Below are 16,961 nucleotides of genomic sequence, written 5' to 3'. Positions count from 1 at the left end.
GCTAGGACCTTAATTCTTTTTGTTGTTTGTTTGTGTTGTTTTGCCTGTCCTTAAGCTTGAACCCAGGGCCAGAGCACCACTTCTGGCTTTTTTTTGTGTGTGGTTATTTGAAGAAACGAATCTCAAACTTTCAGTCTTTTTGTGGCTGATCTGGCTAGAACCAGACCAGGATCTTTAGATCTCAGCCCCTGGAGTAGCTAGGATTACAGGCTCTGACCCTCAGCCCTCAGCAAAGGGCTTCATTCTTCCCAGTAGCAAGAAAAAGAAAGCTGCTTGAAATGCCTTAGTTTGCTTGAAGGCCATCCACATTTTGTGGTTCATTGTTGGTATTTGTTGAGAACTCTTTGGGATGTGAGCTTGGAAAGAAGTGATTGGAGCTGCCATGTTAGTTTCTTCTTTTTACCTTACAAGGATGGCCACACCTGGACACAGGAGAATCTGGGCGGGTGGAGTTTCACCCTGGGGAAAGGAGCCAGAAATGTACACTAAGTTTATAGGAGTCAAACCCTGCTGCCCACAAATCTCTCAGTTACTGTTCCGAAATAGACTCATCCAGGCAGAATGAAATTATCTGTGGGAGTTAATTAGCAAAACTGTAAACATTTCTAGATTTGAAAGGGATGAATCATGTCCAAGGAACTTCCTGATAAACTCAGTCCCTGGAGCTTCCGCTCTTCCCCTCTTTCAGTTCCTTTGAGTCCTCTGCTGTCTTTGCTAGGATTGGTCCCAGGGCACCTGCCCCTGTTTACTCCTGCCCTTATCATTCCTGCTGCATGCAGGTTGGCACAAGTCACTTCCCACCAGCTGGCAGCCCCTCCCACCTCTGAGTCACAATGTCATCCTCTGGGCACCAGCCACATCTACTAAGAATCCACTCTTGACTCATTGTGGGAAGGCTGTTGGGAGAAGCTGGGGATGACCAAAGACTAGCTGTGAATTTGGAAGCATGGATTCCTTTCGTACAAGAAATTGTAGAATTAGCCAGTTACTGGTAGTTAACACCTGCCCAGGAAGCTGAAATCTGAGGATTAAGTTCAAAACCAGACAAGACAGAGAAGTCCATGAGACTCCATTAAAGCACTAAAAGCTGGAAGTAGAGCTGTGGCTCAAGTGGTAGAATACCAGCTTTGAGGGAAAGAGCTAAAGTTAATCTGTGGGCCCTAAATTCAAGACACACACACACACATACAAATTGTACAATTAAATCCAGACTGTCTCCCTGCCTCACCTTGAGACAGATTCTCTCTATGTAGCCCAGGCTTGTGTCTCAAACTTACCATCCTTAGCCCCTCAGTTCTGAGCCTCCTAAATGCTGGGATTATAGGCATTCACCAACTCACCAGGGTCTAGATCTTTGCTTTTCAATAGAAGCAATTTACCTTCCATCTCTAATTAGTTGGATAACTTCAGCATAAACCTTAATTGTCATTTGCTTAGTTGATAACCCCTTATAGACTTCTCTGGTTGTAAGTGTAAGTTGTAAGTTTTGGATAAGGGAGCCCTCTGTGTGGTTGTTCAGGCCGAGGAGAGTTTATTAGCAGAATTGAACCATCTGCCCTGCTCAAGATAGAGATGTGCAGAGAGTAGGGAAGGGAGGGAGAAAGGAGAGAGAAAAGGGGAGAGAAAGATTGAACTGTACAGAGAGTAGGAAGAAAAGGGAAGGGGTATATTTTAATAGTGTGGATACTGTAAGTGCTTAAATGTAGACTAAAGACCATTCTAAATAATCTCACTTACTGTTAGACTATCCTAGTTCCTTCAGGTATTGCTTTTGTTTCCTTTTTTTTTCTTTTTCACATTCTGTTGTCATCACTTTGTTACATTTTGACATGTCCATGTATGCATACAGTGTATCTTGATCAAACTTACACTCCTCTCTCCCCAAACCAATTTCAGCAAGCTTTATTGATCCATTTTTCACACATACACATAGAATACTTTGACCACAGTCACCCTCCATCGTGTCTGCCAGCCCTGTCCTATCCCGTGACTACCCCTACCCCAGGACAGGACCTGTTTATCATTCTTATCATTCATTATTCTAAGTGGATACTGATTTTTCAAAAGAAGTTCCTAGTGGTATCTTACAGTACTTTAATCAGTTTAAGTTCCATGCTCTTACCCTCCACATCATCTCCACTACTCTACTCAACAGCTTCCAGTGTGTTTTATTTTGCCATCTTCATTGACAGATATAAGAAGCTTCAGTATTATCCACCTCTAATGGTCTCTTTGCCTCCCTGTTTCCACTAATTCTGCCAAACAGTCCTACAGTTAGTTACACATACACACACACTCTATATGATAACTGTGTGTTTATGGGTATTTAAAGTTTTCTTTTCAGAAGAGAACCAGTAAATTCCTTCTGAGATACTTTAAAATTTAAAGACAAATTTGGAACTCCCAGAGTGACTGGTAGCAGGTTAGCTGGCAGAGTGCTAGAAGGATACATTATTCAGTTGCAGCTTGAATAACGCACACTGGGTTCTCTTCCCTCTTCTTCAGTCCCAGCCAGGATTGCAGCCATCTTCTCAGCAGCCCTTTCCTGTGAAAGCCACATCCAGGGAGTTTGTTGCATTCTTCTTTTGCCCAAGGACACATCTGAGGTGGCTTGGGCCTGGAAGAGGGGGGGCAGGCCTGCAGGTGGGAGCCCTTCTATGGTTTCTTCATTGTAAATGGGCACAAGGTCACCTCCTGCTTTCCATCTGCAAAGGTCCTTTGCTCACTGAGTCCTGTCAGCTCGGTGACCACCAGGCTGTGACCTTGCCTTCCTCGGTCTGGTCTGCTTAGTGTCTGGATGAGTTTTAAGAGGGGGAAGAGATCTATGGCATGTGAGACGTGTGAAATTTCCCAGGGATTCAACGGAAAGGCCTTGTGCTTTCCCCTCTGCTGTTATTGTTAAGGCTAAAGACAAGCAAGTAGCACTCAGTAACATAAGGCCTTCCCAACTTCCCTTTGAACTTTCTGGTGGCCCCCTTCCTGGCACAGCCTAAATGCACATGCACATGAGTATTTCCCTCCCTCCCTCCCTCCCTCCCTCCCTCCCTCCCTCCCTCCCTCCCTTCTTCCTTCCTTCCTTCCTTCCTTCCTTCCTTCCTTCCTTCCTTCCTTCTTTTTCCCTCTTTTCCCCCTTCCTTCTTTTTTCCTTCCCCCCTTCCTCTCTTCCTCTGCCTCACCCCCCCCCTCTCATCTGCTTTCCCTTTTCCCCTCCTCTCCTGGAAATGTTTGCTTAAAATATTTCCAGAGAAACCATTTTTCCAGAGAAACAGTGAAATCCAAAGTCTTACTCCCAAAGCTCACTTACTCATGATAAAGCCTTTTCTGTTATGTTTCTGGTGTTTTATTAAGTATAATTTTTATACAAATTTATTTAAGCTTTGTTTACAAAGCTTTGTTTTCAAGTGGAGAGATGGATGATGTCTTTTAGTTTGATGGATTGTTTTTCTGATGCCTACAACTAGAGAATTTTTTTTTTTTTTTGTCCATCATGGGGCTTTGAACTCTGAGCCTAGGCGCTGTCCTTGAGCTCTTCAGCTCAAGGCTAGCGCTCTACCAGTTTGAGCTACAGTACCACTTGTGGTTTTCTGGTGATTCATTGGAGATAGTCTCATGAACTTTCTTGCCCTGCTGACTTTGAACTGTGATCCTCAGATCTCGACTTCCTGAGCAGCTAGGATTACAGGCAATGCTAAAATAGTCGTTTTGTACCTCTGATTCCGGGTTCTGTCGGGTAAACAGGTTACTCTCGCAATCTCTAGAAGAAGGGACTCAGTTCCAGTGTATTAGGACCTCCTATTAGAGTGAAGACCCTGGGCCCACGGCCCACTTTCAGGAAATTAGGGAGCTGCTGCCACCTTTAGCCAACTCCTCCTCCAAAACCCTTCAGTCCCCTCCACTTCTGCATTCCCAGGGTGGGTGAGGTACAGTCAGCCGCTTCTGCTGCGAGGGCCACCACCAGCAGCCCCTTACAGGAAAAGGAAAAACAAACGGCTCTGTTTCCCTTCATCCTTCCAGATTTTAAACATGTGCACTTGGCTGCCAGAATGTTCCTACAAGGGAATTGGAGGCCTCAGGGCTGATGTACAACCAGAAGCGAAGTGCCAGCAAGCTTGAAAGTAGTCTGGACACCTCTGAAGTGGCAGGGAGTGGGGGTTGCTTTGAGTTACCAAGTTAGTAGCCTTCACTACATTGAGCTCTGTAATTCATGCTCTTAACCCCTCTGATGTTGTCACCTGTTACAGTACAAGTGACAAAGAGCTACTTGCCTCATAATTACTATAAAGGTGATGTACAGAGGGGTTACAGTTAGGGAAGTCAGGTTGCCTAGCATGTTCCAGGCCCTGAGTTTTGTCTTTACCATTGCTGGAGGAGGAGAAGGAGAAGGAAGGGGTGGGGGGCAGAGGGAGAAGGAGAGGCCTATAATCTTAGCTACTCAGGAGGCTGAGATCTGAGGATCCTGGTTCAAAGCCAGCCCCAGCACTAAAGACCAATTGGTCACTAGAAAATGGGAAGTGGGGCTGAGGCTCAAGGAGTGGGGGGTGGGGTAGCCTTGAGCTAAAGAGTTCAGGGACAGCGCTCAGGCCCAGAGTTCAAACCCCATGACCCACCAGAGAGAAAGGGGAGAAGAGGGAGGGAGACAGAGAGAGAAAGAGAGACAGAGAGAGAGGAAAAGACCTAACAATTTTCAAATGATTGTAGAAATGAAACGTGGCTTCATTCTAAGAACTGCAGCTTTGATGTGTGACTTTATGAAACTGCTTTCTTTTTGGAGCCACTCTATAAATTAGTAGTTTTTAATAAAGTTAAATCTGGTTTATAATGGTCTTCTCCTCCCTTCCCCACCTCTAATTTCTTTTATCTTTTGTCAAATGAATTGGACAGATTTGATTTTTATCCTCATCTATGTCTTAACTATCAGGCTGACAGTTCTCAATCTACCCAAACATTTGGCAGCCAGTGGCTTGTCCTAATTATTTCCATCTTGGGTGTTGCTTAGGTAAAAGTCTGGAACACTCTGACACATGTGGGGAGGATTGAGTTTTTCTTCAGTTTAGGATGTTGGGGGATCTTTTACATGGAAAGACTTTCCATTATGATTCTGAAGCCCTTTGGGTTAGCCAGAGACAGTGGTCTCAGAATCACTGGTGACTCCTTGAGGTGCTGTGTATAGTACAACCCCGATCACTTCATTTCAGCCCCGAGATGAGCAGGTTTCAATGTACTAAGAAGTATGTTGACGGAATCCCATTTTATCTCTTGTCTTCTCTAGACTTTTAGTCAGGGGACGGAGGAGCCATCCACATTGTGGCGGCTACACAATGAACAAAGACTTTCAGTGTCTGCAGGGTAGAAAATGGAGCTGGAGCTAGCTGCTGCTGGGCAGTGACCTAATTCAGTCCCTCACTCCTTCCACAGCAGAACTGGGTTATAAGGCTGTATTTCTTTTATTTTGTGGCTGTATTGGGGATTGAAGCCAGTATACACGCTCACTTTACACACTCAGTGTACCACTGAGCTAACCTGCCACGCACATTTAGTTATCTTTCTGATTTAGATATTTATCAATAAGTCAGCTAGTAGTGCTTGAGGAAGGGACCTGTGGTCTTGCTTTGTACAGAAAAGGATTTATATTTCTTTGATAGTATCTTTTAAAGATTGTACACAAACACCATCAACAGCCATGGTTAGTACTGGTATGGATTAATACACTATAGCAGGGATTAAAACAAAACAAAACACCAGCTCACACCTGGTGTGTGGTGCCTCACAGCTGACCTCCCAGCTACTTGAGAGGCTGAGATGAGAAGGATAACAATTTGAGGCCAGCCTGGAAAAAGGTTGGTAGATTCCTCTTGCTACTAAAAATCTGGGTGTGGTAGCATGTGCCTATTATTCTAGGTATGAGAGGAGCATAAATCAGAGGATCTCATTCCAGGCTAGCCTGGGAAAAATATGAGACTCTAGCTTCAAATTAGCCAGCAAAAGGAAAGCTGGATAAATGGCTCAAGTGGTAGAGGGCCTTCCTAGCAAATGTAAACCAAACTCCTGATTTCAAACCCCAGTAGTGCCACCCTGCCAAAAACCCCCAACAAAACTCCCAAGACAAAGCACATCTGAAATCACTTTTTCTTCCTTCTTTCTTTCTCCATCTGGAATTGGTTTGTTGCCCTCCCCCCTTTTTTTTGGTCATGGGGCTTGAACGCTTGGCCAGGGTGCTGTCCCTGAGCTCTTCAGGTCAAGGCTACTGCCCTACCCCTTAAGCCACAGCCCCACTTCGGTTTTCTAGTGGTCAATTGGAGATAAGAATCTCATGGTTCTTTAGTGCCCTGGTTGGCTTTGAACCAGGATCCTCAGATCTCAGCCTCCTGAGTAGCTAGGATTACAGGAGTGAGGTACACCGCACCTGGCTTGTTGCCCACTTTTTTTTTTGCCAGTCCTGGGCTTGGGCTCAGGGCCTGAGCACTGTCCTTGGACTTTCTCAAGGCTTAGCACTCTACCACTTGAGCCTCAGCACCACTTCCAGCTTTTTTCTATGTATGTGCTACCGAGGAATCGAACCCGGGCCTTTGTGCATGCTAGGCAAGCACTTTAACCACTAGGCCAAACTCCCGGCCCATTGTTGCCCACTTTTTTTTTTGCCAGTCCTGGGCTTGGGCTCAGGGCCTGAGCACTGTCCTTGGACTTTCTCAAGGCTAGAGCTCTACCACTTGAGCCTCAGCACCACTTCTGGCTTTTTTCTATGTATGTGGTACCGAGGAATCGAACCCGGGTCTTCGTGCATGCTAGGCAAGCACTTTAACCACTAGGCCAAACTCCCGGCCTGTTGCCCACTTTTTAAAGATAAATTCCTCTGTAGGCTTTTCTGCCAGAAAAATGTGGGGAAATCACATTGGATTAAAAATAAAAGGATTCCATTGCCAGATTTCCAAGTATCCCCATTTATGATTTATTTCTCCAGCAAGCCTAACATCAGCACAGAGAGCATATTTATGGTCAGTGTGCTGTGCCTCAGAGAATCTGTTGATAGGTTGGACAGGTTGGTGTCTGGGGATTTCTGCCTCTGTTAGTAGGAAGCTCCAAATATGGGCTTCAGTTGTCCCCGCCTCTGACAGGTGACGAAATGGGAATGCTGGCCTGATTGGGCTCTATCCCAGCTATCAAGGAGGAAAGCAGCAGTACCGGATCCTCTGGGCCATTTCCAGTCTCCTTTTGGCTTTCTACTTCAGCTAATGATTTATTCAGGCAAATGTCACAGAAAGTGAGCTGCCTAGTCTGTCTCAACTCTGATGTGTTCAGTGGCCTCCATCGCATTGTGTTTCAACAATATGCACAAAAGCAAAGAGCCCTCAGTTGAGTCCAGCCCTTCTTGTGGAGTGTTGTCACTGTTGATCTGAATACCCCCACCCCCCAACCCCACCTGAATAGTCCTGGATTCCAACATTGGCTGGGGAAGAATCCAGGGGAGTCTGGCTCTATTTTCTTAGGCCCAGCATAGAATAGTTGATGGATAAATGAAGGAAGATGAAAGGAAAAGAGAAAGGAGGATAGATTCAGAGGATGGAGTGAGAAATATCCCTCCCTCTCTCCTTCTCTTCCTCCCTTCCCTCCCTCCCTCCCTCCTTCCCTCTCTATTTCCTTTTTCTTCTCTCTCTATTCCCCCCCCCCCTTTTCTAATAAGTACTGGTGCTTGAATTCAGAGACTGGGTGCTGTGCCTGACCTCGTTTGCTGAATGCTAGCGCTCTACCACTTGAGCCACAGCTCCACTTCTGACTTTTTGTGATTAATTGGAGATACGAGTCTCAGGAACTATTCCTGCCTAGACTGGCTTTGAACTGTGGTCCTCAGATCTCAGCCTCCTGAGTAGCTAGTATTATAGCCATGAGTCATTAGTGCCTGTCTTCTTTTGTTTCTTGTTAATTGACACTAAAATTGGGGCGTCTACGTAGATGTACTTTGAGGAAAGCATAGATCTCCATTGAATCTGTAGCTCTGTTACTGGACCCATAAATTGAAAACACAGCTGCTCATACCTGTAATCCCAGCTACTTAGGACCCAGAGATCTGAAAAGAAAGATCTAGGTTTGTGGCTGGCCTGTGCCCAAAACATTTGTGAGATTATGTTTCATGAAACAAGCCTTACCTTTGACCTGTTGATGACACTATTGGGGGCTGGGCATGTTAGCACTGGCTTTAATCCGAGTTACCTGGGTAAGAGGATAGGGATGGGGGGTGTGGCAAAACCCCTGTAAGACCAATGCTTTATCTGGGGAAAAAAAATAACAGAACCACAAAAGGCTTGGTGAATAGTTCAGTTGGAGAGAGCACCTGCCTCACAAGTGTAAGACCCTGAGTTCAAATCCCAGTCCTGACAAGACTCAACCAACTGGAAGCCACTCAACACTCACAGATGGAGCTTGGAACTTCTAGAACAGCCTGTGTCCCCTGATTTTCTTGAATCCTGGTGGGGACAGACACTACATGAATTGTCCCAGGACAGAGGAAGGGACACTCCTTTTTTGCTGTCCATCCTGAATTTTTGCTCATGAGTCTGGGAAGAAGGAGGCACTGGCCAGAGCAGGTAAGACAGGCCCTAGGTATGGCTCTCCCTGGACTCTCCCAGACAGTTTTAAGTCAGTGATAACCTGAAGAAACTTGCCCAGGGACACACAGTTTGTCACAGGAAAGGGATTTGATCCCTGGTATGTGTGACTAATTTGCAACCAGTAAGTTCTCCCAATTTCTGAGCAGCTTCTGTTTCTTCGAACCACACTGGCAAATGAAGAGAAGGCTCCCTGTTGATTTCTAGGTGTTTAAGATCATCACTGAATATAATGAGAATACTAGCAGGGAATTGCTAAGACAAGCACTCAAGTCCTCAGAGGCAAATCTGTCCATTACTGTCTCAAGCCCCAGAGATCTTAAGATGCAGCTTTATGGAGAAATAGATAAGATATCCAGTGCCACTCCTGGGGTTTGAACTTAGGACATAGGCACTGTCCCTGAGGCTTCTGCTCAGTGCTAACACCATAGCCCCACTTTATGTTTTTTGGTGGTTAATCAGAACAAGCTCACTGTTATCTTCCCTAGGCGGACTTCAAATCCTGATCCTCAGAACGCAGCCTTTTGAATAGCTAGGTTTAGAGGCATGAGCCACCAATACCACCATACTTATAAGTGTGGATAGCCTCTGATTAGAAATGACCTGCCCCTCCCTCTCTAACTGTGTTTAATTTCATGAAAACTTATGGCTACAAATTATGGTGAGTTGGAGGAATAGAAAGTTTAAATGCCTTTTGGAAACTTGCCTGTGGAGGGTGAGAATTCTACCACAAGTTAGCTTGGAATCAAAGTAGATCTCTTAAAATAGTGAGGCTGGAGTTAAACAGTTACCTTTCTGGTGATATCAAGTAGAGACCCTATGTGGACATCTAGTGAGAATCTTCCCCTCCCCCCCAATCTGGTCTGGAACGTAGACATTTTCCTGCCTTCAATTCCTCAGTGTTTGGTGATGGAGTAGATATGGAGTTCCAATTAGTTGTTGACTTTGGGACAGGGTGAGGAAAGGAGGACACTGAAAACCAGACCAACAAGTTGTGGGGTGGGGTGGGGGGAGTAGAAAGAGCTAGAAAGTTTCTAAATACAACCTTTCTTTCCTAAACTACCTTCCCAGCTCTAGTAGGGGTGTCTTTCTTTTGTGGCTGCCTCAGGCAAGACCCAGAGCTGACCGGAGTTTCTACTTAGAGTGTCAGTTCTTGATTCCAAGCTTAGGCCAGTGTGCTGGTATAGAATGGTGAGCAGCCTCTTAACTTCACCTGTGTGGTGAGTAATGGTTTTAATTCCCTGAGTGCCTCCCTAAGGCAATTTTGCCCTAGGTTCTGGGCACCACCTCTTTGTTTTAGGGTCTTTTTCTTCACCCTGTTATGGTATCAGGAATCAAAAGTTTTGGGCTGGGGTGTGGCTCAACTGTAGCTCTGAGTTCAAACTCCAGTACCGCCAGGAAAAAAAATACTGAAATGAATCAAATGAACCTCAGCTAGATGCTTGGGTTTTTCCTGCAGGTTGTTTTGCCATCTGAAAATAGTAGGTCAGGAGGGTGGGGACCCCGGATATCCGATCTGCACTGCTCTTGGCTGTGCTCTGGGTGGGAGAAAGGCCAGGGGCAATACTGACCTGCAGGACTGGTTTCTTCTGGCTTCAGGCTAGGAAGGTCACCTGGCACTGAGCCTTGAGAAGTTGTGAGGGTAGATTTCATGAGGGTAGATTTCGTCTAGGTGAAGCTGTGATGTAATTCAAGGAGGTGTGCAGAATGGAAACTTGTAAGCATGTTGTGTGTGCTTTGGGGATATAGGAAAACAACATCGCATGAACTGTCTCCTCTGCCGTCTAACATTTCTGCATTTCAGAAATTCTTGGCTCTCTCTGGCCCGGTTTGTTATGCTGTAAGGTTGTTAGCCTTTTCATTTCCCAAACTATTCTTACTTCCTGCCTGAGGAAACTTCAGAGTAACAATAAAGCACTGGGTGGATCCACTTCTTAAATACTTGTGCTACATCCTGGTGTTGGTGGCTCATGCCTGTAATCCTAGCTACTCAGGAGGCTGACATCTGAGCTTTCAGGTTCAAAGGCTGCTTAGGCAACAAAATCTGAGACTGTTTATCTCCAAGAAACTACCAAGGAAAAAAAAAAGTGGTGCTGTGGGATAGTGCCCAGGCCCTGAGTTCAAGCCCTAGGACCATGCACAAAAAGAAAAGAAAAATGAATGAATTAATGAAAGAAAAGAAAAAGGAAAAAAAGAAATGTGCTTCAGAAGAAAAATTATCAGAAGATAATTGTCCCTCTCACTCAAGGGATGTGACAGGGTTTTGGACTAGTGATACCCTCTACATCCTAGCCTACCATTTCACTTGAGGAAAGAGGTGTATCTTTTTTGGTGGGCTTTGTGTTCAAAGAAGTACCCTGCAATCAGGTTTTCCAATCTTCTATTAAATACTTATCACTATGGATTGCTGGAGTTTTTTGTTTGTACCCTTTTGTGTGATTCTTCACATAAAATTATAACCAGATTGGTAAGAATCTCCAGGCTGCTCAGACAACTTCCAGGTCAGATAACTACTTAATGATAAGACAGAGCTTCAGCCTCCAACTGGAAAAACTTAGTGCTATGCTGGGGGCTCCTTGCACCAGCCCCAGGGGAAGCAGATGTGGTACCAGTGGACAGGTAATGTGGCCCTCTGTTTCTCATGAATACTTCCTGATAGTATGGTTTGCCCCCCTGGGCTCTTGTCACCTTTTGTGTGGGCATCCAGAGTTTAGATCATACCCATTGGCTATAACATGCTGTTACATTGTTACTGAACATCTGGTTCTCAGATGTTACCCATGGCCTAATACATCCTAGGCAAGTGCTCTACCATTGAGCTCTATCTCCAACTTCTTCCTCTTTCCTTTCTTCCCTCCCTCCCTCCTTCTTTTTCAGTGCTGGTCTGGGGCTTGAACTCAGGGACCTGATCCCATCCCTGAGCCTTTTTGTGCAAGGCTAGTGCTCTACTACTGGAACCACAGTTCTACTTGTAACTTTTTCATAGTTAATTGGAGATAAGAGTCTCATAGATTTTCTTGCCTGTGCGGGCTTGGAAATTGGATCTTTAGATCGCAGCATCCTGAGTAGCTAGGACCATAGTGTAAGGTACAGCTCCCAGGTCCTCTTTCTTTTTCTTTCTTTTTTAAAATCAAGTTACTATTATTATTATTTACATTATGAAACAACACCTCCCTGAATTGCCCAGGTTAATCTTTTTTTTTTTTAATTGTAATGAATAGAGGGGTTACAGTTACATTCACCAGATAGAAGGAGCATTATTTCACATACATTCATACCCCCTCCATGTTTTTGTCCCCATTTCCCTTGCCCAGGTTACTCTTAAACTTCCTATTCCCCTTATCTCAGCCCCTTGAGTAGCAAATATTAAGGATGTATGACCACAAACCTAGCACAAAATTTTTAAAACTTTTCTTAAAACATTTTGTATTTATGTTAATGAATCAAAAGTATAGCTTTCTGCTTTTAAACTTCCCTGGCTATTTGTAATTTTGCCTTGAGTCTTGTAAAAGCAGAAGTTTTAATGTTGCTGTTGTTATTTTGTGTTTGTACAGGGATTTGAATTCAGGCCTTTGAGTTATAGGCTTTTTTTTTTTTTTTTTTTTTTGCCAATCCTGGGGCACTGTCTCTGAGTTACTTTTGTTCAAGGCTAACAAATACTCTACCACCTGAGCCATAGTACCACTCCTGGCTTTTTCTATTTATGTGGTACTGAGGAATCGAACCGAGGACTTCATGCTAGACAAGCACTCTACCACTAAGCCACATACCCAGCCCTAGGTCTTGGCTTTTTGCTTATAACTAATGTTCTGCCACTTCAGCCACACCTCCACTTCCTTAATGTAATTATTCTAGTCAGTCTCTAATTTCTATTTTGAAATTGTATGTTTGAAAGCAAATAGCAATCTTTTCCTGTTAATTTCTGCACAATTGCGCCACCTAGTGGATTACCAGTGTCAACTACATATACAAGACATTGATCTTTGCTGATTGCTGGAAAACCACAAATTCTACCAAAAGGAAAATTTTTGTGCCTTCTAATGCTTTAATAGAGCATAATCTTTTTGATTGCAGTTTGAGTTACAAGGCAAGTGTGAGTTTTTGAGAGGAGATCAGTAATGTGTAACTTAAAATTTTAAGCAAATGTCTCCTTTGGTTGGAATTTCCCATGTGAGCCATAATGGAAAACATTGGGAGAACTGTCCTATCTCATGTATCATGTCACGCATGAAACTTGAAAGTGACATCTTCATCTAGCCCGGAAACACGGCTGCTTCAGAAAGTTAACTTGTGTTTCTCTTTGTCATGAGAAATGAAACCTCGCTTTGCCCCTTCCAGGTTTCACTAGAGCACTTATCTAGCAAGCTCAGAGCCCTGAGTTCAATCCCCAGTATGACAAATGAAACAAAACAGAAGATGTCATTAGCTAGGCACAGCAAATACCTGTAATCCAAGTTACGTGGGAGATGGAGGCGGGAAGATTGTTACTTGGAGGCCAGTCTTGACAAAGTCAGCAAGACTTGGTCACAAAAGCAAAATCAAGCAAAGGAAAGGGCTGGGGGCCTGACTCAAATGGTATAAACACGAGGTCCCAAGTTTAAGCCCAGTACCATGGCAGGAAAAAAAAAAATATGGGACATCTTTTCAAAAAGTCAGAACTGGCCGGGAGTTTGGCCTAGTGGTTAAAGTGCTTGCCTAGCATGCACAAAGACCGGGTTGAATTCCTCGGTACCACATACATAGAAAAAAGCCAGAAGTGGTGCTGAGGCTCAAGTGGTAGAGCTCTAGCCTCGAGAAAGTCCAAGGACAGGGCTCAATCCCTGATCTCAAGCCCAGGACTGGCAAAAAAAAAAAAAAAAAAAAAAAAGTCTTAGAACTATTTGTGTGAAGCAGTGCATATGAGTATTTACGCAGTTTAATGAATTCAAATTAAGTGAACCTCCACAGTCACACTGCCTACATGGTCATGTGTGATTAGTGTTTTTGTTGTTGTTGCTTTGTTTTTTGCCTGTTGTAGGGCTTGAACTCTGGACCTGGGCCCTGTCCCTGAGCTCTTCAGCTCAAGGCTACCACCCTTCCCAAGACCTGGGTGTTATCCCTAGGCTTTTCAGCTCAAGGATACTGCCCTACCCCCTGAGCCACAGTGCCACTTCTGGTTTTCTAGTGGTTAATTGGAGATAAGAGTCTCACAGACTTTAGTGCCCAGGCTGGCTTTGAATCGAGATCCTCAGAACTCAGCCTCCTGAGTAGCTAAGATTACAGGCATGAGCTACTGTGCCCAGCTGTGATGAGTGTTTTCATGCTGGAGAGCAAAGTTTTGGTGTGTTGTCACTGCAGAACATTCTGTGGGGGAGGGCTGCCATGTGTAAGTGCTTTTCAAACTTGAACGCATACATTCTCTGCTGAAAATGCTTTTATTGGGGGGTAGAAGTCAGAACTGAGGTTTGAACTGGGACCCTTATACTTGCTGGGCAAGTCATCTATTGTGCCATACTTCTAGCTCTTTTTGCTTTATTTTAGATAGGGTCTCATGCTTTTGCCTAGACCTGTCCCAGACTGTGATCCCCTTCTTTTGCCTCTGGAGAAGTTAGGATTCCCAGCATGTGTCACCAGGCCTGGCCTGTGAAATGTTTAGTCTTAAGAACAGGTCCCATGTAGGGCCTAACAGACTGCATTTCTCACAAGCGCTTGGCTAATGCTGTACTGAAAGGCAAGTGTCTTTACACTTCTGTGTTGGCACTCTGGTAGGAGAGACTGCCTTTGAGACTCAGGTCTCTTCATGTTCTGTGGGTTTTAGGGTCTAACCAGACTTGTTGATCCACAGCAGGAACTGTCCCCCTCTTATCACATTGTGGGTGCCACACATCTGGGAGGGATGATTTACCTTGTATGTCGTGTGGGATTCACTTCCTCTGGCAGCATGTGGCCCAGCAGCTCTAATAGGCAGGCTTTCACTGACTTTTCCCAAAGCAGTGTATAATTTTCTTTATCTTGGTATCCACTATGGGGTGGTTGTTTGTACTTAAAGTGAAGCTGTGTTTTTTTTTTTAATGTTAAGTGGGTTGAGTCAGGCTGGAAAAATCACAGAGTAGACCAGGATGTGTCTTTGTTGACAAATTAGTAGCTTCCTTTTTGGCTTATTAATGGCTTCTTTGTAATTACAAACAATAATGGTCTGTTTCAATTATGGCTTAATGTGCCAGCACTGTAGGTGTAGAGGTCTTTGATGTAATTATTTACTGGTACGTGTGAATGTATGAGAGAGACAGAGACAGAGAGAAAGAGATGTCTTTATTTGATTCATGGTCCAAATTGATGACCATTTCAGTCTCAAATTATCACATGACATACTGTTCATCTGCAAATTTCTTGGCCTATTTCTGTGGTATATAATATGCAGCGTGACAACAAGGATGCCCTGGGACACCCTACTAGTTGGCTGGCGTCTGTTTGTTCTACCCAGAGAGCAATCTTGGGTAGATGAGGGAAAACTCTTTAGTGTTGCAGATGCCAGCCTGTGAGTGCCTAAGGCTTAAGGACTGAACCCAGAGGCTCACAGCCTCAAGCCCAGAGAGCTAGGGAACCCATGGCTCCAGGCTTTAGAAGCAATAGTTTCAGTCGTTGTGATTTCCAGCTTCCAGTGGCAGGCAATGCCCACTAGTGTTAGAGCTTCTGAGTAGGCCTTGGATACTGGAACTCTCAGCTATATAATGACATGCATGTTAGAATTCTCATTCCCTGACCGTGGTGCAGGTCTTGGATGTCTTGGACCGTGGGGCAGGTCTTGGATGTCTTGGACCGTGGGGCAGGTCTTGGATGTCTTGGACCGTGGGGCAGGTCTTGGATGTCTTGGACCGTGGGGCAGGTCTTGGATGTCTTGGACCGTGGGGCAGGTCTTGGATGTCTTGGGCCGTGGTGCAGGTCTTGGATGTCTTGGACCGTGGGGCACGTCTTGGACAGCCTTAGCACTTCAGGCCTGGCAGCTCCCTGGAACCCTTTTTCCTGGAGCTCTTCACAGCCATCCATTATCTGCATGACTTCAGCTTCCTAGTATTTCTGCCCCAGCTGACCTCTACAGTTGTGTTCTTGCTACTCTGGCCTCTTGCTGTTTTCACCCCTGGGTCCTCGACTGCTGTCACCTCTTGCCACTCACTCACCATTGCTGCTGTCACTGCCTCTGCCATCTTTCCTTCCTGTTTACAGCTCAGCTTGTCTGTTGGTGATAAAGATCAAAAGTAGGCAAGAAAAGCCCACTTTGGAGAAGTGTAATATTTGCAAAACCAGAGGCCAGCAGGGGAAGATGTCTGTTTGCTTAAAGTGAACAAAACACTGTGAAAGAATAGGAAAATAAGCCAGTCATGGTGGCTCACACCAAGAGTAGTCCTAGAGCCACAGGAAGAGGGGATTGGGAGATCTTGTTTCATATATCAGCCTAGACCAAAAAAAAAAAAAAAAGGCACAAGATAACATTCACCTCAACCACTAAGCTGGGCCCTGAGTTCAAAGTGCCAGTAAAAGGGAAAAAAACATAAACATGGAAAGGAATATGCTTCATTAACTTTAACAGTGTATACACAAGATTTAATAGCAGTCTACCTGTGTAACTCATACCCCGGGGCCTTCTAATCTACCTCATAGGCCCCCAAATCCTGCACTCAGCTAGAAAGTAGCAGCAATTCCATACAATTTGCTCTGTTTAGAATTCTTTAAAAAAAAAGGGGGGGGAGAATCCTAAATTGTTATTTCCAACCCCCATCCCTGAAGTACATCCCCCTACCCCCCCACATCACATGGACAGAGAAATGGCTGGGCCTTTTGTTCTTTAATCTGCTAACTTTATGCCAAGTTTAGAAGAGGGGAGAACTTTGCTGGCCTGGGCTCTGTCCCTGAGTCAGGTCCTCGCTGTACCAACTGCCCAGGTCTTATCTTCCCCTGCTTATCTTCAAGAATGTGGAACATTTTGACTTTAAATTTCTATGTAATCACCAGCAGTCCAGTTTATCTGAAAGGCTGCTAGCTTATTTCTAGCTGACTGGATTTGGTTCCCAGAGGGTCTACAGGGTCCCATTAGAACGTGTCGTCGACAAGTCATCCTTCCTCTCATGGAAGGATTGAATCTAGGATATCGATGTACCCTCACATGTTCAGAGCTGAGATCCTTCACATGAAAGTGGTTTGGTGTGTGTGTAACACACATGTCCAAAGCATCTTTAGATGATTTAGACTGCACTTGTAATGTGAGTGCTGTGTAAAGTTGTCATAATGACGGAAAAAGTCTCTGCATCATTGTTATTCATTTTTCATTGCTAAAGGTGATGTACAGAATGGTTGCAGTCAGATATTGTTTGCATTTTTGAGATA

At 44.7% G+C, this 16,961-nt stretch overlaps 1 protein-coding gene across 2 annotated transcripts in view; it reads left to right on the top strand.

Annotated features, from left to right (window-relative positions):
* The window catches only part of Tjp2 (tight junction protein 2), an 84,358-nt gene that overhangs the window by 15,802 nt on the left and 51,595 nt on the right, over positions 1–16,961 (top strand). The window lies entirely within an intron of this gene.

This window comes from Megascapheus bottae, chromosome 3 (genome assembly GCF_031878675.1).
Source record: "Megascapheus bottae isolate mThoBot1 chromosome 3, mThoBot2.hap1, whole genome shotgun sequence".
NCBI lineage: Eukaryota > Metazoa > Chordata > Mammalia > Rodentia > Geomyidae > Megascapheus > Megascapheus bottae.
The sequence above is the reverse complement of the archived record's forward strand: the minus strand, read 5'-3'. Positions and strand labels throughout refer to the sequence as shown.